The sequence below is a fragment of the Corvus brachyrhynchos genome, unplaced genomic scaffold (assembly GCF_000691975.1).
Source record: "Corvus brachyrhynchos isolate BGI_N302 unplaced genomic scaffold, ASM69197v1 scaffold105, whole genome shotgun sequence".
NCBI classification, from domain to species: Eukaryota; Metazoa; Chordata; class Aves; order Passeriformes; family Corvidae; genus Corvus; species Corvus brachyrhynchos.
Window position 1 is genome coordinate 4,200,288 of NW_008238452.1, and position 26,148 is coordinate 4,226,435.

Below are 26,148 nucleotides of genomic sequence, written 5' to 3' on the forward strand. Positions count from 1 at the left end.
TTTTCTTTTTTTTCTTAATTCTGTTCATGAGCACTGGGAAAAATACTGCTTTAAAACCAAGTAACAATCAAATTCTTCTTGTTATCAGAGTGAGTTGTTTGCTGCAGAAGACTCTTCAAAAGAGTTCCCACAGGCCCTCTTGTACAGCCAGATAACCAAGAAATTCTTATCTACAAGGACAGTAAAACTGTAACTTCAGAGGGTGGTTGCATGTGGAATTCCTGAGTTATCAGCAGTTAATATTAAGGCTCTGGCATTACCAAACTGTTCAGATTCATTTTGGACCTGTCAGTGTTTTGCACAATGAACTGGGACATCTATATAGGGTTCCTGCAGATTTTGGAGAAGTGTAATTATGAATAATTCTCTTGTTTGTGACAACCTCCTATGTGTAAAAGCATCCTAAGCCTTCATGCCCTATTTGGTTCCTGAGAGGTAGGTGAAACTTGGAAACTTTGCCAGTCCCATTCCACAAATCATTTGTTCATTTAAAGAAAGTATATTCTATGTGTAAGAAAATGTAGTAGAAATAAACATCATCAAGTTGAGTAGACAGTACTTCCTCTCCTTATTTTTAGAGATTTGTTACAATTTATCAGAACAGTTTATTTCTAGGTCCAGGAAACTTTAATTTACAAATAGTTATTTTAAAAAATAATATAATTTTAAGTGTTCAGTTAGCAAAAGCGACCAGTATCATGTACTAAGTTCTGTGATGGTTTTTTAGCTATATATTCTTAATTATCTCCAAGGAGAATTAGGTTGGTGAACTTTTTGACATGTCTAGGGTGGGTGACTTTGTTGTTGTTGTTTGCCTTTTTGACAGGAATTTAGTCATAGAAAAACCAAGATTACAAGTCTTTGTTTGTCAGCCTTTTATATTTCTCCTTCTTCCATTTGGTCAGTACAAACTCAGGCACAAAGAACAGCAGAGGGAAAATAAAAGGCCAGGAAAAAACCCCCAAAAAACCAAAAACCAAACACACAAACCTAAAGTGAAGGTTTTCTGAGGAGGTTTTGAGGGACAAGTCTGTTAAAATACGAAGAAGAAAATCCTTTTGGGGAGAAAAAGAGGATAATTTAACATATTTATATGTTTTGCATCGGATTTTTGCCAGAAATCCGTACCGCAAAGTTGCAACATGTTTAGGGTTAATACATGCTTTTGAGAAGAATACCTAGTTGGGAAAGTCAATAACTAGAGAGCAGAATGTCCTTTTTTTAAAATTATTTCGAGGTAAACTACAGCATATAAAGATTAATCATGCCATATTTAATCAGTAGCAGCACTTAAGCAGCTGAAGCTTTGATCTTGTTAGTGGTGTCAACAGAACAAGGGATTGGCTGGATCAGTGTGGGAATTCAGACCCTCCTGGGAAACACAAGAAGTAGGTGCAGGAGGTTGAGGCCCAGCTCCAGGTGAGCATCTCTTCCATCTTGTCCTCCAGGAACTTTCTCTTTGGGCTAAAGTGGCTTCAGACCTGAGCTCCTACAGAGCCAGCTCCTGGCTCGCCAGCTCCAGGTGTTTCCACAGCAAGAACTGCCCTGTTCTTTCCGTGGGGGCCTGAATTTCTCCCGGTCAGAGGTAATATGTTTCACATTGCTGGATTAATGACCTGTGTAATTGATTTTATATGCAAGGCAGACTTAACCAGTATACTACATATTTTTATTTGATCATAGCTTTCTTAAAGAAAAAAAAGGCACAAACCAAAACAAACAGGAAAAAAAAGCAAACCAGCAAACCCTTCTTCTTTGAGTAAAAATTAACATTGACAGTGTCCCACTTGGTATTACCTGGAAAAAATAGAGAATGTGCCCTTCACCTGATTTTGAGAAGTCAAAAATTGAAACCTGTTGCTCTAAAGGTAATTGTAAATTTTTTAGTGTTGTGTTTGTATGTTTGTCCATTAATCATCATTTATTAAAATACTGGCTTTTCTGTGGTAACTTGTGCCTTGCAGAAGAACATGAAAATCTAGAGATGTTCCTGAAACATTGTGTAGTCACTGCAGTTTTAGAAGGTTGTGATTTTTCCCCATGTTCTGTAATTTTCTGCAGATAGCATTCCATTTGTTCTCCTAATTTTTCCATTACAGTTATCCCCTCTTGGAGAGAGCTCCATCTCTGATGTTAGGAACAGCAGCACCCTCACTAGTTCCTTTTGCTTTTCGTTCTGATCAGCTGTGTGGCCTAAAGGTGGTAGAAGTCATTAAGATGATAAATACCCGTTCATTTTCAATGTTAGAATTCTGACTTGTCTGTGTGACTGCGAAGGATTTCATGCTTTCTTTAATTTAAGCTATCAAGTCCTAAGTAGAAATCAGATAAAGGAGGGAATAGTGTAAGTTAATGTGTGCTGGGCATTTTATGTTGTTTTAGCTTGTACCTTTAATGCTCTGCATTTTTGTCATTAAGTACCAATGCTGTTATTCTTCCAAGACATCTGAGTATGTATTTATTTTAATTTTTCAGTTTAAAAGGTAGCATAACAGTCCCTCTGAAGCATCAGTTTGAGTGGAGGAGCTCAGTGTGCTGCTGTCAGTGTGTGATCAGGGTACAGTAAAATGTTTTCAGTTACGCACTCATTGGGAAGTATTGGGATTCTTTTCACACTGACATTTGAAATCTGCTTATTTGGGTTTTTTAGGCAAGTGTGAGCTCAGAATACAGTAGCAGTTACAGCTGTAAAGCTGTGTTCTTGCACACACTTGAATTCTGGCAGCTGATTTTTGTCTCCTCTATGTTCCGTGGCACATAAGAAGATGGGGGAAATTTAAGTAATTTAAGTCACAGCTGAAAAGTTGTTACTGGTAAAGTTTCCTTGACCTGGAAAATTACTCACTGAACATTTCAACCTGGGATAGCCAGTCTTTTATTTAATAGTTATTGCCTATTTAGTCTATTTTATCCCCTGTCCCCTTCTCTTTGTAAGCTGTTACTGACTCTGTGCTATGCTGTGTGCAGGGGCAGACAGTGAACTGGCAAAGCTCAGTGTTCGTAAAGCGTTTGCTGCTCACTTTCCCTGAACCCTGTTTGTTATGCTCAAGTAGCATGTCTTGGAGTTTGCTAACATCAGCTGCCTCTCACTTTACAGCAGCAGTGGGATCAGAGCTGGGCATGATATCCAAGCTGTCATCACCCTCCAGTGACAAGGGAAACGAGGGGGAAACACCCGCCCGTGTCACAAGTGCAGGAGAGACTTGATGGTCCATTTGTCTCCATGGTCTCCAGCTGAGGTAGGAAGGAAAATATTCCTGGATCTCCATCACTGTGCGTGTCCTGGGCCTGGCCACCTCAGAAAAATCTAGATAGTAAGATGGAGAAATAAAAACAAAGCCACTTAGTGTTTGACTCCTGGCATTACTGTGTAAGACCATGAGGTCTTTCTATCAACTAAGCCAAGGACACTTGGACTTGGGCATTATTATTCAGTTTAAGAAAGAGAAGAGTATTAAGAGTTGCCGCCTAAGTTTTTGAAATGGCGTGATCCCACAAGGCTTTCACAAAAAGGAATGCATGCGTATGCATAAACTGTTATATAGGTCAGCTATATAAAAGGCTAGAATGGAAAGGTGAGGTCACAGTTTCACAGGGCTCTGAAGCCTGAGTCAGTGCGTGCTCCTGGAAATCAGTAGAGTCTAACTAAATTTTGGAATTTGATTCCATTGTCTAGATTTTCGCTAGCAGGATGTCCTGATAAGCAGAAACTTGGTTCTGTGCAAATACGAGAAAATGTCCCAGTTTAAATTTGGTATTTCTTTTGTTCAAAAAAAATTAAGAGCAACGAGACAAAACTGTAAAACCTTTTATGGTTGTGTATAAATTTCCCATAAGCCATCTTGCATTGCTAACTGGTATGATCAGCTGTACTTCAAATATCAATGATCATGTGTTCATACCTTTAGCTGTAAAACCCCTGAAGTAATGGAAGTGTCTCTGGGCATGTTTGTACAGCAGCAGCATCAGGCAGATGTAGCACATAGTGAACTGGGAATAACTGGTTGTCGATTTTCTCATTCCATTTGTTGCATGGTGAAGCAGCATGTTCTTGGCTGAAGAATAATTGAAGAGAGTTTGTTTTCATTTTTTTTTTCTTTGAGAAGGGCATTCAGCAAAAAGGAACCAATAATAAAAGTTGTTTGGGGTTTGTGGTTTCAGGGGTTTTGTTGGTTATCCTCCTACAGGGAAAAAACTGTAAGCCCTTAAATCCACAAGTTCATTTCCAGTTTACCAGCTGTTCAAACAAAACTGTGAGGAGGTGCTACAACAGGTAACATTGCTGCTGGAGTAGAGACCTCCACTGCAGCATTAGCCAGGTTAACTCTTTGGTACTAATGCTGTGATCATTCTCTGTGTCATGTATCAGACTTTAAAATATTCTTCAACAACCTTGATCTGCCAAATTCAAGGTAGGTCATAAATCCACTGTTCAGGACAAGAAGCACCGAACGTGTTTAACAAAATGACATCTTGTTCTAAATGTTTTAAAGCATTCAAGTCCTTTTGTCTGGTGTATTCTGACTTTTTAACATAGGTCAGTTATACTGTGATAAAACTCAGAAGGTTTGGTCTCTACATTAGCTTCTACATCTGTATGCAATTTGTTCAGTTTTGTAGTAGGTAAAGTGGGGATTGAATCTGCTGAGATGAAATAATAAAAGCCCTTTGGGCATGGAAGAAAAAATCTGTGATTATAGATCTCACTTTGTTTCCTTCCTTTATCACTTAGAAAAAAATTAAAAACTTAGAATAATAAAACCATGGTTGAAAATAACTACTGAATCATATTCAGTCTAGAAAATGCAGGAGAAGGATGAATTATTAAATTGGGAGTACACTAATCTTTACAAGATGCACACTTTTTCCGTGCTCATGGGAGTTTGCTGTTTCTAACCAGGGCTAGTTGCTGCCTTTCCTTCTGGTATTAAGCACAGAGTAGCTTGTAGCTCAGTCTTGCCAGGTGACACTGACAGCTTATGCAGAGGACATTTTCTACTGTTTGGCTTTTGCAGAAGGAGAAGGATGTTGTATTACTGGGTTATTCTGGGCAGAGGGTGCCAAGGCCTGATCTTTCCCATCCATCCTTACAATTTGAACAGCCTCGAGCCATGTATCTCTTGCTATATTTTTGTTTTCTAAACTCACTCTGTATTTCTGGGAGAAAATCCTGCAGTTTTGAGTAACCTGACCCAAAAGTCTTTCTCAAATGAGTGCAGTGGAAAGTTTCTTCTGCAGTGAGGGCAGTTGTTGGTAAGCCAAGCAGGTGAGGTTATCCTGTTCTAAACTATTTCCTCAGCCATGTCCAAAATACTTGTGTGGGATGACAGGGCTGGGCTTAGCTCTTCAATGTGGAAAATGACTCTGAGGTCAGTTCTCATGGAGCTGCAAATGAGGCCTGGTGTACTAAACCCTGCAAACCAAAGCTTCTGTAAATTCTGCCAATGCCTCTACAGTGCAGCAAGGGATGGCTGGAAGCAGTGATTCTTCTCCTTGCTTTGATAGTTTTGATCAGCCTAGCAACTGCAGTAAGGTTTGAATGTGACCTTAGAGTTCAGATGAGAATTGGAGTAGAAAACAGCTGTGAAATCAATGATTTGAACTTTGTTTGTTTTTTTTTGTTTGTGTTCCCAGTTCTAAACATCACTCTGTAGAAGGCCAACACAAAATGGGACATCACTCAGCTAATCACTGGAGGGGTGGCAAAGGGGTTCAAAGTTAGCTGTTCTCAGTCAGAGGGATAAACTACTGATTGGTATGCAAGTTTAATGATTTCTTTTTCAACTTAATTAATAGCCCATCAGAAGAAAAGATAAAGAAGAAGTTGGTTTTCTGTGGTATAAATTAGTGTATTTGCTTTGTACCAGAATGGTACCTTCCTGCTGTATATCGAAGTGGCACTATGAATTATTTACCCTTTCAACTGCAATTGTCTAATTTATGTTTTTTTAAATTGACAAGTCTTACAAAGAATCGTCCTACTTAGAAATCGGGCTAACAGCTACTAGCCACGTGATTGCTCAGTATGGATGGTGAAAAAGGTTATATTTTCTGATTTGTATTAAATGTTACAAGGCAAGATTTTTCCAGAAATAGAAAATTAATAGTCAGTTTTGGAGCCCTTAGTTGTGGTTGTAAATTGTTACTCTTGAGCATAGTACTGATCATGTGTCAAGTTATTAGTCAGGTGAATAAATTTATTAAACCTAAGAAAGCCTAACATGTGTGTGTTCCCTAGCAGACTTATTTCATAGTTGCTGGTAACTTCCCTTGTGAATATAAAAGCCCAGTCAGCAGCCAATCCTGTAATTACGAATTTCCTATGATTAACTGTGCTGTTTCCTAAATTAGAGTCTGGCAGTGTCTGCTCGGGATATGGGCTACTGTCATGTTGTCCATGTTAGCCACAGTTCACCTCTCTGTCATAGAGGATAAACACTTAAATGTTTTGCTTCAAAAGGTATTTTCAGAAATACAAAAACAACTTCTGAATGCGCTTACTCTGAAAGAATCTGGAGCTGCATATTTGCTGCGTACTCAAAGTGGTAGTGGCATTTACCTTTGCTTTTTCTGAAAGCAGATTCTGGCTGGATAAACTGCTTTCACCATCTCTTTTTCTGCCTAGTGTTCCTCCTGCCATGTTTTGAGAAGACCCAGACATAAAGAACAATATTTTCTAGAAACCAAGCAAAATAGATCACAGATGAATCCTTGGGTCTGTGTTTCACTTCAGACTTACCTTAGGAGAATCCACAGCTGCTGTAGATTTTGGCAGTACATCCTCTGAGAAAATGAAAAATGTTTTCTTGTTCTCATCTTGTACTTGCTTAACTTTGCTTTGGGAAGTTGATTTATACTCAAGTAAGAAGAAGAAATTATTACAGTAAATACATGTGCCAGAATGTGGTTATGGCGTTCACTGTGTACAGTAGGCACAAGAAGCATATTTAAGTTAAAAAGTTTACATATGTAGCATGCATGCACATACACAGATCAAAACATGTACACAGTAGGGAAGAGTTGCTATGAATGTGAATTAAGTTTTTAATAATGACTGAACGAGGCAAATCATTTGGTCATTATAATTATCTGTGGAACCAAAGCCAGTTTAGGACAAATGAAGAGTTGCCTGAACCTGGTTAATAGGATTCATATTTTCACCATATGGCAAGGTTATGTTTTTAAGTAAAGGCAGTCAGGAGTCTAAATGCATTATGAATCCAGTTCCCCCTATCAAATGGTCAGATTCTTCTTAAACCACAGAATGAAGACAAACCCAACCACACATATTTCACAACACCGCGCAAGGTTTTGAGGCTTCTTTTGATCTGCTGTCCTTATGTGTGTCTTCAGTTTACCTCTGTGTCTGCCCTCTTGTGGATTTTAAATGCATTAAATACTGTAGATTTATATTATCCAGGTTTTAAGACTACAGGTCTATGTGATGATCTGGTGACAAATCTGATTTGCATTATCTAGAACAGAAAGGAGCGTCCGTGTTCTAGGATTCTTCTGCATTTCTTCTGAATGCTTTATTTGACTAAAAGAATTGTTCTGCCTACCTTCTGGTTTGGGAAGTTCTTTTGTTCTGTTTTTAAACCATATTTGTCAAGCATTTTTTTCCATTTCTCACCCCCTACTGTCGCACAATTGCTCTTCAAACCTGACTGTCTCAGGGAACCATGAATTGAAAGATCGTGCCAAGGCATACGAAATACCGCTGATGTATTCAAAGCTTTAGGAACTTTTCCTAAGGTCGTAAGATAGGCAGATCAGGGCCTTCTACAACAAAACACTTCGCCAATCCTGTCTATAATTTCTATCTGAAATATTGCTGTGTGTGCAACAGTAGTAAATTGCTTTAAAGCCAGAGGCCAGGGAACACTTCTGTGCTGAATGGATCCAGGAGGATTAGTGTACGTCAGCCTGCAAGGTAGAATATAGTAAATCATGCACAATGTTGTTAATGTTTTTAAGGCAATGCAGCTTTGAATTTTGCTAGAGAAATAGGAGGAAGATGTGGGTGGTGTTCATGGTGTGCAACAGAGAAACTCAGCTAATGTAAAATGAATGACCTATCAGACAGTGTTGTGTCAACACAAAATATTTTAGAGAGCCTCTTAGATTATATCCTATAAAAGATAACAGTAAAAGGACAAGGAAGGAGAAATGTGCACTACGGGGCCAAAGTCAGGAATTGAAAAATAAGTGTGAAAAGTGAATTCTTGAGCAGAAATTGGAAATAGTTGCTGGTTTCCTCTCACTGTCCAAGGTGCTGATGGCACCTGAGAGACAGAGACAAGCTCTGCACTACAAAAGTGGGGACCTGCCTTCTGGGACCAGTAAATCCCAGATTGAGGATAGATCTCTGAGGCAGGTTTTGTTCTGTTCTGCACAACAACATGGGATGAGGAGCTCTTAGAGCCTGTCCTACTGACAGTGCTGATACTGTGATAACCACAATGGAGTCATGGTTAGAGCCAGCACAGAAGCATGGTCAGCTGCATTTTGGCATGAACGTTCCCCTATATTAACAGTATTCCTCTGTGCTTGCATTTGAATACTTTGCATGATGTTCCAGAATTTTTTTTCCATTTAATTTTGAGAAAGTAGTAAAAATATTCAAAGTCTATGGAAATTCATTTCTGGATAATTACTTTTGGCGTGTCATGTTGCTACCTCATGTAGACTTGGTTCCAAATCTCTGTAATTTTATTGGTTTTTCTGTGTTCATTTTGATGTTGCAGTATTGCAGCAGAGGCTTTAGAGGTCACTTTGGTGGAGGTGGAGTGAAACAACAGATAGAAACAGAGAGAGATAAAGGCACTGAAGTAAATTTATGCAATTTCTTTGGCAGAGATCACATAGACCACAACTCCTGGGCCCAGGAAGATGCTGTTAATCATGCTGTGACATATATTGAAATAAAATTTCAATACTTGTGTTTGATACTACTATTACTTGGCTGTACTGACCATTTACATCTCTGGATGTAAGGCAGGGATTGTGAAAGGGCAAGTCTAATTCCTTTTACTGTAATTGTGTTCATCACAGAATCCTCTGAAATGGACCTTGTGGCTCTGTGGAGATGGATTCTGAAAACAGGTGGATTCTGGAGGCTGAACATGAAGCTCTGAGAAAGGTGCCAGCACAAGATGCAGACAAAAAGAATCCTGGTGGCTGTCAAGGATAGAATGGAAATAACATTTGTTTAATTGCTGCTTTTTAAAAGCACATTCATCTGTACACATGAAAATGATCACAGCAATGTTAAATGGTATTTTGATAGTTAATCCTTTATTATAGTTACAGCCATAAGTTTGTGTGCTACACAATACTGTCCTGCTGTTCTATGCTCTAGTAGGTATATGGAATTATTTATTCCCTGCCTAGCACATACATGTGTGTATGTGTTTGCTAAGACTCCACGGAAACATCTAAATGCGTGTTGGACTTCTGTGAAAGTCTATAGAGTGCACGTGTTTTTTAGAAAATAAGGCAGAGGCATTCAAATGCTTTGCTAAATAGGAAAGTAAGGATGTAAGAAACTGAAGGCTGTTTTTGATGTCCTTGCTAAATAATAACTTACTTTGTAAATATCTTGGGGGGTAAAGTGCTACTTATTCTGAATTAGTGAGAAAAACTTTTCCACATATTTTAATACTGACAAATTCCCTTATTCTGCCAACATGACATTCTCATTTTGCTGAAGAAAACTTAGCCTGTTGCTCTTTTTTGCATCTCAGCTTTCAGTTCTACTAAATCTTTCAGTCACTTCTCTTTGCATCTCTATTTTCAGCACATTTAGGTAATCTGTAGGGTTTTAAGTTGTTTTAGCTTGGGTCCATTGTGAGACATTAATACAGCCTTGACAAGGTCCATGGTGTGGAACGTTTTGGTCTCTAACACCAGTAAGAACAGATGGGGGAGCAGAGCCGTGTCTGACGTAAGACACGCAAAAATGTGGATCTCGCCAATTAATCACTGCACACTGCTGACAAATAAGTGACAGTAATTGATGCAGCCCTTTGAGAGACAATCTGGAACTACTGCAGCCTGGGAAAGCTCATTCATTTCTTTTCCTTTCCTGAGTTACTGGTGAATAACTGCCCTTCCTTAATTGCTGCCTGGCGTTGCTTTATAGGGTGACAGTGTCAGTGACAAGCCAGGAAGTCAGAGTCTAGTTGGAGCATTATCTGGCTAAGTCTTGTCTGCACTCTGCTTCTGCAACTATTGATGTTTTCTTTTCAGTGTATTGGCTGCCAAAGGGCTTATGCACATACACCTAAAGTGCATTTGAGTACTTAGAAGTATTCTGTTAGGTTTTCTGCTTGACAGTCTAATTATCAAAACGTTTTCACTATTTATGTTACGCTCCTACTCTGGAGTGTCAGGATTTCTAAGATGCCCAGTAGATTCCAGCAGTAAAATCTGTGCACTCTGACTAGATCTGGTTTGCACTCCGTGCTTTGTTTTAGGTGAATTTATCTGGCTCAGAGTAAAGCCAGAAGGTCTTATGGCTGTAAGAAAATGTGTAACTGTTTTAACAGGCAGTATTCCAGACCAAGGCAACATATATTCAAACCACTGTCTGCTGCTAAGGTCCTGCTTGCAGAGTATTCCTTTTCTTGACAGCAGGGTAGGAAGTCCCGGCTCAGTCCAGAATACCAGAACAAAAAGAGGTTTCTGCTGAATTTTCTCTCCAGTAGGCAGTGGCTGCTTCCATCACATTGAGCAAACTTTTCTTCCAGAACAACAATTGCCTGCCTTGGTTATTACTGGAGTGAGGCCAAAATATTTCACTTCGATGCAATAATATTGTTACAGCAAAAAGAGCTGCTGAGCAAAACCTGCTAGGACTGTCATATTTGTGGGTAGGGCCACCTCCCACCCAGTTGTGATTTAGATCTGCTGCCATTTCCTTGTAATTACCGGGCTGGCTAAGATAGTATTCACATCCCCGTTACTCCTGAATATGTCCTCTGACTGTTTCCTTGTCTTGCTTTCTCACCTCTTTACTGCTGCAGAAGAACAGGTGTCCCCATCTGAGAAAAGGAGGGGGTAAATTGCTCCCACTTTCTGGACCTGGGAACTGGAGCACAAGGCAGTCAATTGCCCTATTTGCCAATAATCCAAATGTTTGGATCTTGCATTGAGTGGAACAAGAGCTGCAGAAATTTAGGGCCTCTGTGAACCAAGCTGGTTACATCTGATTTGCCCAAACCTCTGCAGTGATTCAGTGGCAGGACAGAATGGATATCTAAGTGTAGAAGTGAGGAGGGGAAAAGAGAAGAGCTGCTAATGGATCATGTGTTTCCTTTCACTAGAATCCCTTGCAGTGGCTCTGGCAATTTAGATCTGGCCAAGAACTGCACTTCCTCTGTGGCCACGAATGACAGATTTTTTTTTCTTTCTTTCATTGGGCCATATTTGCTTTCTGAACACAAATTGCCTCTTTAGAGCCTGAGTTGTTTCCTCATAGCGCTCTTGTTGCTCTGGTATTGCAGTGGTGTTGCTGGAATAACTGGTGAGAGTGTGCCAGCAGCAGACAGCAAGAATGTTCTTCTGCTCTAGCAGAAACAGTTAAAACGTGGGGCTTTGCAGGGTGGGGTGTATAAACTTAGGGGAGGATATCTCAGAGTCTAGGAATATGGCAAATGAGATGCAGAATGAACTCACACTTTGATCTAAGTTGAGGTGTTTTTTCATGTGAAATAGAGGAAAATGGAGTTCCAGCCGTTGCAAAAGTCCTGGCAAATGTCAGGAGTGTTTCCCTGGAAGATTTTACCATTGTGTTCTTAATTGTTGGAGTAGATTAGGTATGATACAAAATCTGTTTTCTTTCCCTCTTAGCTTTTTTACCCTCTTTGCCTTTTCCCTTCAGATTATTGTTGCTGTTACACATCACCTTCTCAACCCTTCCTTTCCTGGCCGTCTTTCTCTGGGTTTAGATCTCTCTCCAAGAAATCTGGAAAGATGCATTCATCTATTTGCAGAAGAACAAAAGTGCAAAATGAGTGGTGTATTCCCTGCTGATTTCACAACTTGAACCAATATTTTTCCCAGTGTTTTTGCATCCTTTCTCCAGAGGCATCTGCCAGATCTTGATCCCTGCTCAAACTCTCATTGCAGTGGCTGTGCACTGCTGTGGATTTCTAGGATAAAATGTGACCTAGTAAAATGTGACTGCAAGTGGCAGAAGCAGGGATGGTTTTTTTGTTCTAACCTAAGTAATGATGCAGAGTTCAAGATCCCTAGAAAAGCTGTGTTCTGGTATGTTTGACACAATCTGTAATGTATTTTTAACTTTGATGCAATGTAGCTGTTACTATTACCTGCAGTAAGATATACCTATTTTACTGAACTGCTCAATTACTGGGTTTTTTAGTCACATTTTTCTAACATTTTCAGAACTGCATGAACACAGGCAGCCAGGATAGGCTGTTAGGTTCATTTGGAAGAGAACTTGAGACTGGCTTCTTGTGATTATGTGTCCAAGCAGAAACTGGGAACATAGATACTGGAATCCTTGGTTCCTTACTACATTTGTAGTTATCCAATATTTCAATATTTCCAGAAGAAGAAGCCAAATGAGACCCACAAGTATTGGTGAGAGAAGGAGGCATTGTGTCGGATGAGAACGTGTCATATCCCTCTGGAATTGCTTCCCTGCTGCCCACTTTACCCAGTGAAGAGGAGCCCACTGTGTGGCCAATCTCTGTGGAAAATTTATTGAAGGTTAGTAAGGTTGTGGTTTCTTTTGAGTTGTTTTCTTAAAAAAAAAGGAAAAATCTTAATTCCCTATTACAGATACTTTATTGATTCTGTCTTGAGGTGGATTTTCCCTAAAGCATCCTCAGTTTGAGTAAATGGTGCTTTTCTGAGTGTCAGAGTTTGCATGTGAAGAGGGCATTGGGTGGATTTTTGTGCATGTTTTTCTATTTGGAACTCTTTTCTATTTGTACTAAACACTGTAATAAAAAAAATTGTTTTGAAAACCTTGTTTTCAGCTTGGAGTAGTGTTTGGGTGTCACATGTGTTGTCAACATTTTCTTGCCAGTTTGTACCTGAAACTGTGACTCCATGTAAAATGTGATTTTTTTTTTCTTGATATGATAATAGTTCATTAGTATGCTAAAAGATTGTCATTTGGAAAAATCTATTTGCTGAGACATTCGTGAAATGAAGCTTCACTGTCTAATTGAAAATGTTACTCTTAAGAATTGCAGTTTTATTTGATGTGTGCTCCGTGGTCTTCTGCTTGTTCTCTCTCACAGCCTGGGATGCTCTTTCACTTTATAGTGTAACTAGTTAGTGATTCCTAACCAGTGAGCTTAAAATTTAGATAAAAAGTTAAGAAAAATGAAGGCAAATACTCTTTTCATTTTGTGACTGATAAATGACGAAAGAAATAATGAATTGGCCCGGCCATGCTCTGAAGTCTGTGGCAAAGTTAGAATTTGAAACTCAGTTCTGAGTCAGCTGTTAGATCAGACTCCCTGACTGGGAAGAGTTTCAGCTGCACAAAATGGGATTTTTCACATGGGATAGTTCGGATGTCACCTAACAAACCAAGTTCTCTTCTTGTTTTGACATGAACAACTGAGATTTGCTCTTTTGCTGGCAGACTTCATTAAGTGTGTGGCTTTTTTAATCACCAGGCAGTCACCCAAAATAGCTAACACATTGTTGGAGTGTCCTTATTGGTAGGAAGCATGGCCTGCTCTCTGATACTGGGCCATCCAAAAGAATGTAGTAAATTTTAATGTGATTGTAACTTAGCCAGCATTTACATAAAAGACAACAATGATCTTCTTGTTATGGAGATCATTAATGAAACATCAGCACTGGTCTGCAAATGTGCTACCATGTTGTGATCCAGCTGAAAAAACAGCCTTGTGTAACTTGAGTATGTTGCATAACACAGGAAGTGGAAAAACAAACTACATTTCCAATGGTTGTTTACATTTTAGCTAGATCCCAATGAAAAGTCTACAGTGAGTAGCTTTTTGAGTAATTTAACTTCTGTATCCTCTAAAGGAATATCTGGGAGGCTGAATATATTCTTTCTCGCCTGTTCAGGGCTGGTATTTGTGGTTGCATTTCTCAGTGTGTTAATCTGATGTTAGAAATCCAAACAACACTGCACTCCAGATAAGTCATGTGGCACCGTTTGTGTTTCTGAGTGGAGAAGGGGATGAGTGCTCTGCTCTGCGAGTTGAGGGTGATTCAAAATCCACCTTCCTTGTGCAGTCAGGCATGTAACTTGGAAATTTGCTTACCAGTTGGTATCTGGAAAGATAAAAGCAGTAAGTCACATCTTGTGATAGGCAAACTCATATTCCAGTCAATTCATGGGAACACAACCATTTACAGGACTTACTTGGTATTTTTTATCAAACTATAGTTTCAGTGCCAGTACATTCAAGACAAACTTCTTTCTCTTCAGTGGTGTTCTTCAGTTTTTATGTCACTGTAGAAAGGCAAAAGTTGCAAAACTCAGCAAGATTTCAGGAGGATGTGGCCAGTCAGGAAAGTCTGCAGCTATTTCTAAGTTCTGCTGTTTTCAAGTGCTAAATTCCCCTGAGGATTGTGAGTGATTGGATCCAAGTCTAAAATGTTTGTTAACGGTCTTCAAAGTCCTCCTCTGCTCTTTTTAAACTGAGGTCTCTTTAGGAAGCTTATCTTGTTAAAAAGTTTTTGAAGGTAAAAATTGAATTTAGAAAACTGACCTGCAAAATGAAACTGTCAGCTCTTGCTATGGATGTGTGCAAACTAATGTATGCATGGAGTTCAGGAGACTTATGTTGACTTTTTATTAGCAGGAGATATGTTTCTGTGACCCAGCAGAAGGGACACGGACATTGCGGACCCAAAAAAGATTGCTCAGCATCAGCCAGCAGATTGATATTGCCCTACATGTGAATTATTGATGGATGGATCAGCCACAGTCTGAATTGTACGTGGTGTTATTAGCTGAAGAGGAAGGGAGGGTGCTGTGCTGGCTTGTTTCAGTAAATAGTGTGGAGATGGAAACTTTAAATTTCTTACAAACTGAACAGAATTGCAGGGCACACAGTCGTTATGGTTTCTTGTGTTATCATTAAAATTAATGGCCATATCAGCTTCAGTGGAGATGTTCTTTAGTTGGTGACCCTCCGGTGGGTGAGTGAGAGGTGCAGAGGATCTGTCTCCTTTCAGACATGGCTTGCCCTTGGGTATTTTGTGCCAGCAGGACCTCAGGGTAGATGATGAAAAAGCACTTGACAATGGATATAACTGCTGTATACCACAGGGCTAAAGTGACACTCTCGGCCTGTAAAATCTGCTCAAATAAACTATGTAGTATTAAATTTGCATTAAGTATTGTGGCTTATTTGATCAACAGAGTTCTCCCATCCCTCCCATCCCTGTCCCCCAAGCCACAGATGCAGCAGTGGCTTTTCAATTGACTGAGGACACCACATAAGTAATGGTTGCCTGGAGATTATTATTTGGATTTGGTTTAACTGTAGATTTGGCTATGTTTTTGTAATTATTTTTCCTTTATTTTATTTTCCCCATATGAGAATAATCTGCTTTCGATATATATTGTTACCCTTAGATTTAAAATATGTGACAGTATGCAAACTGTATTTCAAATGGTGCAGCACTGGCCAATTTCCAACCTGGGTTAGATTTATAGGATAACAATATATTGTATAATTTTGTGTCAGATTCTTGGAGTGACATTACACTTAGTTAATTTTCACACCACTACCACCCATCTTTCTATATATAAAACAAATGTTACAAAACTCAGCAAATAGGTGAAAGCTGCATGCTTCTTTTAAAGGGCTGATTGTTTCAGGGAAGATACTTGATCTAGAGATTTGCTGGGATTGACCCTATGTGTATGTGTGTGTTCCATTATCTTATTTGTCTTCTACATTTCAGTAAAGCTTGGAGGTCCTTGGCAGCTGAGCTTAGGGCTGCACACACACAGTAAGACAAGTGGTCTTCTCTGCAGTTGAAGGAGAAAGAAACAAGAGCTGGAAACCAAGAACAACTGTATAGAGCAGATCATGTGCTTGGTGAAGGTACATTCAATTCAAAACCATTCAAAAAATGGGGTTTTTTTTACCTTTATAACATACACATTATATGGACTGAGCATTGCCCTCTGGTTGTCCTATTTTGCAGAAGAGTGGCCTGGAATAAAAAAGTTGGTTAAGCTTGGATGGAATGTGTCACTGAGGAGAGAGAAAGGGAGGCAGGTGCATCACTTCCTTTATAATGTGTTTTGTGGTTGTCTATCCATGGGAAAGCTGGCTTTATAACCCAAGGCTCTGAAGCTCAAAGTAGCAAAGGAAGGACCCCTGAATTCTTTATGAACCTCTGCTCCTGACATTACAGCAACGGCAGTGTCTTAACAATCAGGATGGGACAATTTCCAGGGAAAAAAGAGACATTGGTTTTGTGCTGCACTTTCTGTTTCATTTATTCTTTGTGTGCTCCTCGCTTCATTCTCCTCATAGTTTTCTGTTTCCAAATCTGCGCAAGAAAAGTAAATATTAAATGATTGCTACAGTGGGAAGTAATACATTAGAAATCTAAAACAAAAAAAGACTGTGCGTGGTTTGTTTATCCTCTACTTAAAGGTAGATTTTTCTTTAAAAGACAGAAAAATCTTGTTTGTAAACTGCTAAGTACCCTAAGTCCTGAAGTTCAGTGGGAATACTTTGGAAACAGCTATGATCTAGAACTCTGAATAATTTACCATGGCTGCTTGATTCTGTGATCTATCAAAGCCACGCTGCAGTAATTGAAGCTGAAGCTGCTCTGCCACTGGAACTGCATAAGACAATAGGGGTCAATGTATTTCAACAGAGAATAAGGGTTTGATCAAAGTTCTGTGCGTTATCAAAAGTAATTCCCTCTTGTAACAGGAGGTTGCCTGCTGATACACGTTTTTAACAGATACCAAAGCCTATTTTCTATTATTTTTGCAGGAGGATGTACGGCTGTTCAACAGCCCATCCTTTAGTAGAAGTAAGTTCAAAGAAATGTCGAGCAAATGTTGCTAATCCTTTTGAATTAGCGGTGCAAGTTCATGAGGTCACTTGTTACAGTGATGTAATATGCAGAAAACCTCTAATAACTGAACATGTGTTGCATGTAAAGCCAGAAGCAAAGTAAACTGGAACACTGACATGAGATTGAGCAGCGTGTATTCTGTATCCACATCAAAGCTCTCAAATGCCTTCCGCCCAGACAAGGACGTGGAGCTGGTAATGTCTCTTTCTGGCTGTAGCAGCAAACATCAGGCTCTTGGAATAGAACATACTCAGTTTGAGCCTCTGAAAGTGGATCCAGACTTGAGGAGATTTAGCATTAATGGCACCGCTGCAAATAACTGGTTGTAGTTAATGTTCTTGTTTACTTCCTTTATCAGATTTATTACACTTGTGCATCTGGTGATAGGCATTTAATGAAATCACGTTTCTAATACCGTTCAGAATTTTTCTGGTTCTTTCCTCCTGAATGGTATCAGAGGTTCCATGCGAGAATTCTGATGCCATTGCAATTATATTAAAATCCACAAAGTCATTCTACATTAGTTAACACTTCTAGAAATGAGCATGCTCTGAGTTTGTCATCTCTTCTCTTGAAGAAAGCAGAATGCCTACTCACTGAGCCAGCTGCTTGATGACATTCACCCTGCTACATTTGCTGCCTGCGTTTCTTTGGAAGTCTGCGCTCATAGTTAGCACAAAAGTTACTGGAAAAGGAGTGCAAAGACCTCTTTAAAGTTTGCTCCGACTTGGAACAGCCATAAGGTGCACCTCAGTATTGTGTAGATAAACTAGAACTGATCCTTGGAGCAGCAGACCCTAGCTCTTGGCCTGAGTTAGCAATCCCACTGCTCAGACCTTAAACTGGGAAAGGGCTGTGCAGTCTCAGCTGCTGTGGTTTCCAGGTTTGAAGGTAGTTCAGTGCGTCATCACTTTGGGTGTTTGCTTTGGAGTCCATTCTGGAACATAAATCCCTCTGGGATTTTCTTGGAGCGGGGACAAAACATTATCCTCTCCTAGAAATGAAATGAGATTCCATGGACTGTCGGATAGGTCCAGTTGTCTGAGTGCCAGTGCAGTGCGGAATGACTGATTCATTGCTCGCCTGTGCTGGATGTAACTGTTTTATACTGCTGCAAAATGAGTGTAAAACCCATGGCTTACACCGGGAGGTGTTTAATTGCACCTCACTGCTGTATTTATGGCTCTGTCTAAGTTCCTGAGTTTAGTGGAGCTTCCGCTGCAAAGCAGCAGTGGAAATCCTTTGGGAATTTATGGCATATAGACGTGTAATCCCTGTTTTCTCAGATGCAACTGGCAGTTTAACTGAGGACCTGTGTATAATATTGTTTGCAATTTGATTTATTTTGACTATCAGCCATGGTGAGCTCTTATAAAATAATTCTGAACTAACTCAGGAAGTCAGTCTTTTGATATCCTCAAGACATTAGTGTTGTTCTCTGTGCTTAGAAAGAACAGAGAGATAAATTCTTCATGTTCACTGGAATCACTTTTTTTCAAGTGCAGGAAGAGCACAGTGCCTCCAGAATGGCTGAGCATTACTGTACATAGAACATGTGTTTGGAGAGCAGCGCATCAGCTGCCCCTAAGTACATCAGCTGGAATTAGGTGGCTGTGGAGTCAGTAAGATTAAAATTCAGAGGCAGATGCCAGCATTGGCATAGGATGATTTCTGGTCTTGGAGCCTTCATGCAAAGTGCACAATATTCCTCCCCTCTAATCGGAAGCAGATCCTCCCGCCCAGCTGTCCTCCTTACTCTTGCACATTCTTTCATTAGTAGTGTGGGCCAGGCAGTGAAAACTTCATTTCCCATAATATCTTGAAGGAAATCTGTGGGATTATCACCACCTGTTACCACTGTGCAGTACTCAGATGCTGCTCCATGCTGCAAGGTGAGATAGAAAGTAAATGCAAATGTGAATGACAATTGCAGGAGCAGATGCCTGGGAAAGAGAGCCTTGCAGGCAGGATTTCTTGCCTCGGGATCCCTATCTGGGCATTTCAGGACTCTGCACTTCAGCCCATGTTCTCTGTCTATTTCCTCCTTCATCTTTTTGTACCTGCTCTGGTCAGATTGTTTGCATAACAAAAACCATCCAGCAGAGAAGATGAATTGCTTGTAACGGACCCGACGCTGCAGACCCTGATACTGGCGAGTCACATACTGTGGGTGGGATTTGGTTTCCTGAGCATTTATCCCTGCTGTGCTCTGGAAGATGCCCCAGGACAACTCACTTGGGCTTGCGTTTGCCCAGAAGGGGACAAGGTCCTGGCTCATTTGTCAGCCTCATGAGGACAAGAAGACATGGCCCAGGGCAGCCGAAATGTCACTGCCCACCCCTGTTTACACAACTGAATCCTGCCCACAGTGATGAGCCCTTGCACTCCATGCAAAGGTTGAGAGAAAGTTTCCTGATGAGTTTTTTTGGGGGTTTTTTTGGACAGAAAATTGAGGTTTTATTTATTCTTTTGTGTGATACGTGCCTTTCCTGCGGGCAGAATTCCCAATACAAACTTGGTTGTTCAGCTCACAGCAGAAATGCAGCCTGCCAGAGAGGAAAGAAACATTTTCCAAGCAATTCCATGGCAGCAGCAGCAGCTTACACCAGTGACTCCCATGCTCTGTTGTATGTTATCACTGCTTAGGAAGCCTTGCATTTCTAATGGAATATTTTGCTGTTTGGAGGATGGTTTCCACTGTTTGTGTGAATCCTACTTTTTTTGCCAGAAAAAACCCCCGAAAATAGGAACAATTAGCAGAAAAACAAGCAATAGCAGGAATAAAAAAAAAAGGAATGTTTGTCTTCCTGTCATAACCCTAAATTCTTGTAATAGGAGTACATCTGCGGATTAATAATTGTGTCTTGCCTAGAGATCTGAGAGCAAGTAATGAGAAGGTAAAGAAGACCTGAATATTTTCAAATGAAAGAGAATATATTCCTGGAAGAGTATGGAACAAAGTGCTGTTGTGGCTCCTTTTTGTTCTCTGCACTGCCTTGTGCAGTCTTTGTGGAGGGTGCATAAGGATTTATTTAGAGATGCTGCCCTCACTCTTGTGATCATCTCCACATGGGGCAGAGGTTGGTCTCTATCATTTTTTCTGGGTGGGGGTATTAATTTGGAAAAGACCTGGCTAACAGACTGCTTATTTGTTTCTGATCTTTCTTAATGTGATTATGGTGGCTTATGCTTCCCTTCTGTTGCTGAGGAGGGGATTTTCAAATGTGCTCTGTTGGCCAGAGCCTGTTCCTATTAAAGAGATCAGAGAGACTCTCCTGGGTGTAATGGAAGTTGAGACTGGGCAATAATAATCGGGTCTTTTCAAAAATGTTGTCGTTGGTAATTTTGTAGGCAGCAGGTGGAACAGTTGAAATGAAGTACTTGGTGCACAAGCAGCCTGTCAGTAACTGCTAAGGAAACGTGTGTGCAGGAATTCCACAGGGAGAAATGTAGTTACTGGTGCGTGCTGACCAAAAGCATTGCTTGACAATTGGTGTTGCAAGAATGGAGGGAAAAGAGAAAACAAGGGTAAAATATAAAATATATGGTGAGAACATAGATGCTTATCCCTCAAAACCAGATGAAAATTACTCTGTTTTGTTATTTGTCTACAGGAATTCTTGTTTTCTGTATTCTCGTGTCATTATCCTATTATAACCATCCATCTTTGGCTATGATTTATTCCACAGTGTGCTCAGTCAGCATCATGCATGATTGAAAATGTTGGTATAGTTTATACAATACGTGAACGAAGAATGTTGGTGGGGGAAGTTCACCAAAGAGAACTAGAACAGGTAAAGTACAGAAAAGCCCTGAAAGCATATTTATGTTTCCTCTCAGTCATGTCATGTTAGCTGTGCCATTGATTGTAGCTGTTCTGCTCACCTGAAGATCATGTTAGCAATATTTTATCTGTAGCATAAAACCAAATATGGACATAATATGCATAAGTACTGCCTGTCTCCACGGAGGAGTTAAAAGAAGAGGAAGCAGACATCCTTGAGGCACTCATGGTTTTTGCTGAAAGGGACAGGATTTATGTCCATCTCTTCTAGCAGGGCACTGTATTTCAAGTCTTAAGGATGCTGTCAGTCCCAAGCGGCATTTGTTGGAGAATAGCTACAAGATGGTATAAGGGCTGTTCAGTGCTTTTCTGTAAACCTGTGGGAGGATTCTGAAGAGTATTCAGATGATCAGGCATGAAGAGTATTCAGAGCTCAGGCATGAAGCGCGTTATTCCTTGAACACTGCTTTTAGCACCCGACTTATGAAACCCATTTGACCTTCCTGTACATTGATGGAAATCTGTAGTGCAGTCTCACAGCCTTGAGCTTTTCCTACCTTTTCAGTTTTAGTTAGGAAAGCTATTAGCTGGAAATCCCTGATATGGTTTCCTATTACTGGGATTAGTGTAATCAGATGAGTTTTCTAATTGGCTTGGACGGTACCAGTGTTGAAATATTCCTCCTACAGCTTTCCAGTATCATCAGTATTTATCAGTCATAGTTCCTCATTAACACAATATTACATTTCTAGATTATCCGAATTTTTTTACGAGGTTCTCTGCATACATAACAATGTATATCTCAGCTGTTTCCTTCATGTTACTTTGTTAGAAAAATGGGACATTTATCAGTCTGTATTGATAGAGTTCCTAGTTTAAGGATCAAAGGAGGAGTTTTGCTTTTTTTCAGCATTGAGCCTGCAGATGTTTTTATTAAGTTAATCTTCCAGGAACATTTTTTGTCTTTATCTGCTGTCTTGAAAGGGAAGAATAAGTGATGCTGAGTTTCAGATTTGCTCAGTCGCATTTATCTTGTATAAAGTTTCTGTGCTTGACTGGAAGTTGCTGTGACAAATACGAATAAAAGAGGGAGAGATAATGACTACTTTGCCATACTGAAAAATGTAATTGCCGAGTCAGTGCTACTGTCTAAATAAGCTGAAAGAGTGCCAAAAACTCTGCTAGTGTTGCAGAGTTTGGCTCTGGATGCCAGAATTGAATTTGATCTTCTCTGTTGGTGTTCTAGTATAATATTCTAATCCTGTCTCGTTCCAGAGGGAACCTGTGGCATTTTGATTTATTTTTCATCTACGATCTACATTGCCCTAAGCCGAGCAGAGAGTTTCTGGAGAAGGATGCAAGACCCTTTGTCACAGGGCAGTGTTCCCAAGTTCCAAACTGGTGCTCTGCTTACTAAAGGGAACAGGGCACACTCTGGCACCAAGGTCTTTCTTCATTAGCCCCTGTGGCAGTGAATATTACCTTTTTCAGGAAAAAAAAAGAAATAAATCCAAAATCACCTCTGATCACCTCTAGTCCCAGCTATAGGTCCTTGATTAGACTTACTAAGCCAGTTCTATCTGCCTGAAGCTTGGAGCTGTTTAATGCAAGAGCTGTCAGGATTATCTTCCCTATAGTGTGGCTAAGCTGGCAAGTGGGGAGCTAGTTCATCATGTGTCTCCTGGATGAGGGAGTTTGGGGAATTCCTGGGCTCCCAGCTGGGATTTAAGTCTCACTTGCTTTGGAGACAGCTCTGCTGCATCTGTTAGCAGTGGTGACAGTCTCAGGGAATCATTCCTTCATTCTCACATGGGCTGTCTCTTCTGTGTGCTTAACTGTGTTCCAAGTGAATTAAGTACTAAAGCAGAGTTACGCAGGGAAACACACACCTTTTAAAAATGGACAGTGCATTCACTCGTTATCTGCGCTGACCCATGGTGAGAACTCTGAAAAGAAGTTCAAGTAAAAAGCCTGGTATCTTGGAACCATGCAGCTCCTGGCTCCTGAGAAGAGGTGTGGGCATGGAGCATGTTTGGGATGGGATTGTGAGAGCTGTGACCTGCAAGGCCACATAGTGACCAACATTTGGGAAAATAGATTTTTGTGTTCTTTGACCCTGGGCTAATTTACATGCTTCCAGGGACTGCAGGCCTATTGGTGCTGACAGCAGATGGCTCAGGATATTCTCACAGGAGAGTGTGAAGTAACTGGAGAGATGGGATAATTGTGTTGTGCTGTTGGCCCCGAAGTCCAGAGCTGTTAAAGGCTGCAAAGCAACGCAAGGAAAGGAGTTGACCACGATGGATGTGCAGCAGTAACGAGGTGAAATTGCATTGCCCTTTCCACAGAACTGATAGCCTGTTAAATATTCCTCTGTAAACAGGAGTAAATGAACAGGCAGAGATTTCTCAGATGTCTGGCAGAAATGTTGTTAATTCAGTTGTGTAGCCGCGGTTGAACAAGTGGCGCAAAGCTGAGAACTGTCTTGCGCTTCATTTGTTTATTTTTAAAAGTCTGTGCTTCCTCCCATTTGTCTTGGCCATTCTGTTGAATATATTCAACAAAGAAATGGGAACTGTGTGCAACTGGAAGCATTTCCAGATGGGCTCTGTGTGACAGGAGGGAATACAATCTGTGGGACATATATAACAATGCATAGAAACAAAGGGTATACACCTGTGACTTGAAAGTACATTTAGCGTAGTAAATCCTCAGAGTACACCTCAAGGAGTGGAATGCACTCATCATCAGCACATACTGCTGCTAGTGTCTCCCTCAAATAAAATTTTCAAGGGGGCGGGATGTAGTAGTGACAGTAAACTAATGAATGCCTTGCCATCTCCCAAGCCAAGTAGTAAAATTTCTGCTGGAGAATTGAGCTGTTTTGCTTCTAATCTTATATATGTAGAGCTGGAAAATGCATACGAAGGGTATTATTACCGAACACAGCATCAAAACCAGCCCCCAGCCCCCGATATGTTGGCTCTATAAGCTTCCTCCAGGGGATTTTACAGAAACCATGGCTTCATGTCTCATTGCGCACGTCTAAATAAATAGCAAAGACAAGCATTTTGCATAAGAGATGCTACAATACAACAGCAAGGTTATTAATTTATTTGCCCCTGGCAAAAGCATTTCATGGCTGTAGTCATCAGCTCCAGTTATTTGTTATAGTGTCGTCTTTGAGTATTGTTTATCCAACAGTATTTACATAGAAGCTCATTTGTGAGAGGTTTAAACATTTTTACAGAGTGAAGTTGGTATGTGTTTAACATTAAATACAAATTACTTTAGAAAATGAGGGCAAGACACAGATCAAAACTGGCTGTAGACGGCTGCTGAATTCACAACAGGGAGCTGGACTTACGTGGGTTTTAATACCTCAGATTCCTCCCCAATCCTTTCATTTTCTCTAAAGCAATTTCCAGCAAAACCACATCTTATTTCCCCTTGCTGAGACAGACCTAAGCATCCCCTTTCTTTGAGAATGCCGAATTCCCTTAGGCAGACACCCAGGAATGTGTAATTTAAAAACAAAATTTAGAAGAGTAAATAGATGAGAAGAAAAATATGATAGCTGCAAGGGTAATAATGCATTCATACCCAATTGCAAAAAAACCAGAGACAAATACAAAAGTTCCTCTTGAGTGTAATATCTTAGTAGGTAGGTATTAGCACTCGATTTATATTTGTACATACTTGATAGGCAGACATTTGGTTTGCATCTCATATGCATACTACTATTATTTTTGCATCTCATCTTACAAAAGGTTCTGTTCTGTAGAGATGACGAGTGGATAAATCTCTGATTCTTCCATCAGAAAAAGAATTTTGGGCAAATTTTACGCTCCCTCAAGAAAAAATGAAGCATTCTCATTCCTGCCTTGACCATTGTGTGAAAGGAAAAAGTAATGTTTCTAAGGTGTGTAAGTTTTCATTTTATTGTGGGAAATGCTCTGAGCCTTGTTCTATTGTGTAGCTGCCTCTATTCTGCCAGCAGATTCCAGAAACTCCCTGAGATGTTTTCAGAAATGAACTTCATGGCTAATTTATTTATGAACAAGAGAGTATCCCGAGAGGCCAAAAGTAGGGAGTACTTTAGAACAGCAAGATTGCCATTTTGTATATTTTGTGCAGAAAGAACTAAAGAGACTCTTCCTTAGAGTTCTTTGCCTGCTCATGTTTTTAGGAAGGGTTGCTATTTCCATCAATTCATCTGTGACCTGGAGGAGCCATGGTGACAGATTTTTAGATCGTCCCTGGAGTCGTTCAAGCCCTGGGGTGATGTCTGTTCTGTCTCTAACAAAGACCAAGATACTGGATTGTAGCATAGTCCCTGCCATAAATTTAGTATTTCCTCTCTTTAAAGCCATCAATTTGGGTTGTACTGTCATTATGTTCCTTCAAAAGTCTTTGCAACTGAAACCCTTCCAGAAGGCGAAAAATTAAATTTCCTGCCTGAGAAGTAGAGAGATAAAGTCTGCCTGGGTTCCTGCTTCTCTGCAAAAGTCCTACCATTGGGTAAAATATGCCAGTTGAACTTCTTTTGGTAATACTGGCATCATGAATTTTCACATGGAAGTTTTAATTCATCAGCCTCTGGTGAGCTGTTTTGGTGATATATACATTATTTTAGAAAAGGTTTTGTATATGAGATGAAAAAGAGAAGTTGCTGTGCTGATGTCAAATGCATGTGCAGTACCCCTGTAAGCAGTTCAGATTTTATAGCTCCACATTTATTCCTGATGCTTGGTCATTCCCTGTGTTATGTTGTTCCTTATATGAAGTGAAGAACAAACTTTGAGAGAAAGGAAGGTGTCTCCTGTTTTCTTAAGACTTGACCAAGCTAAAAGCACTGCTGTGACTTTGTAAGTAGTCTCAAACCCTGGTTTTTGATTGTCCCTTGCTGCTGGAATTGTAGTTCTTGGATGTGTGTCTGATTTTGCTCCATTGTGTAAGACACGTGTCGTGAAGGTGATACTCTCTTTCCAGAAGTCCTCAGCTTGACATGATACAGCAGAAGTAAAGGTGGGAAGTAGTGTCACAAAATCAGTTGAAAATGATAAAAAGATGTACTTACTCAGCCTGCTGTAGACTTGCACACAAAGTGAGAAGTGTTCTTTTTCCCAAAGCAGAAAGATTTGCAGGATTTTCTAAAAATATCCCTTTAGCTGAGATTTTTTGAAGCAGACAAATAAAGCAGATTATATTAATACTCGAAACAATCAGCAAACATGATGCTTCTGCAGGCACAACTGTGGGACAAAGGCTATTTTTCTGTGTCAGTG

The 26,148-nt window shown here is 40.1% G+C and overlaps 1 protein-coding gene across 3 annotated transcripts in view; it reads left to right on the forward strand.

Annotated features, from left to right (window-relative positions):
• The window catches only part of PRDM5 (PR/SET domain 5), an 83,678-nt gene extending 60,496 nt beyond the window's left edge, over positions 1-23,182 (forward strand). The window contains exons 16-21 of one of the 3 annotated variants that reach the window (XR_001862822.1): positions 3,098-3,239; positions 12,578-12,738; positions 14,823-14,959; positions 15,937-16,079; positions 20,766-20,870; positions 23,001-23,182. The gene's annotated coding sequence lies outside the window, so the exon portion shown is untranslated. Of the gene's footprint in view, positions 1-3,097; positions 3,240-12,577; positions 12,739-14,822; positions 14,960-15,936; positions 16,080-16,182; positions 16,536-20,765; positions 20,871-23,000 lie in introns of those variants that run through there. The other 2 variants (XR_001862823.1, XR_001862824.1) reach the window with 2 other exon arrangements.
• The last annotated feature ends 2,966 nt before the right edge of the window (positions 23,183-26,148 follow it).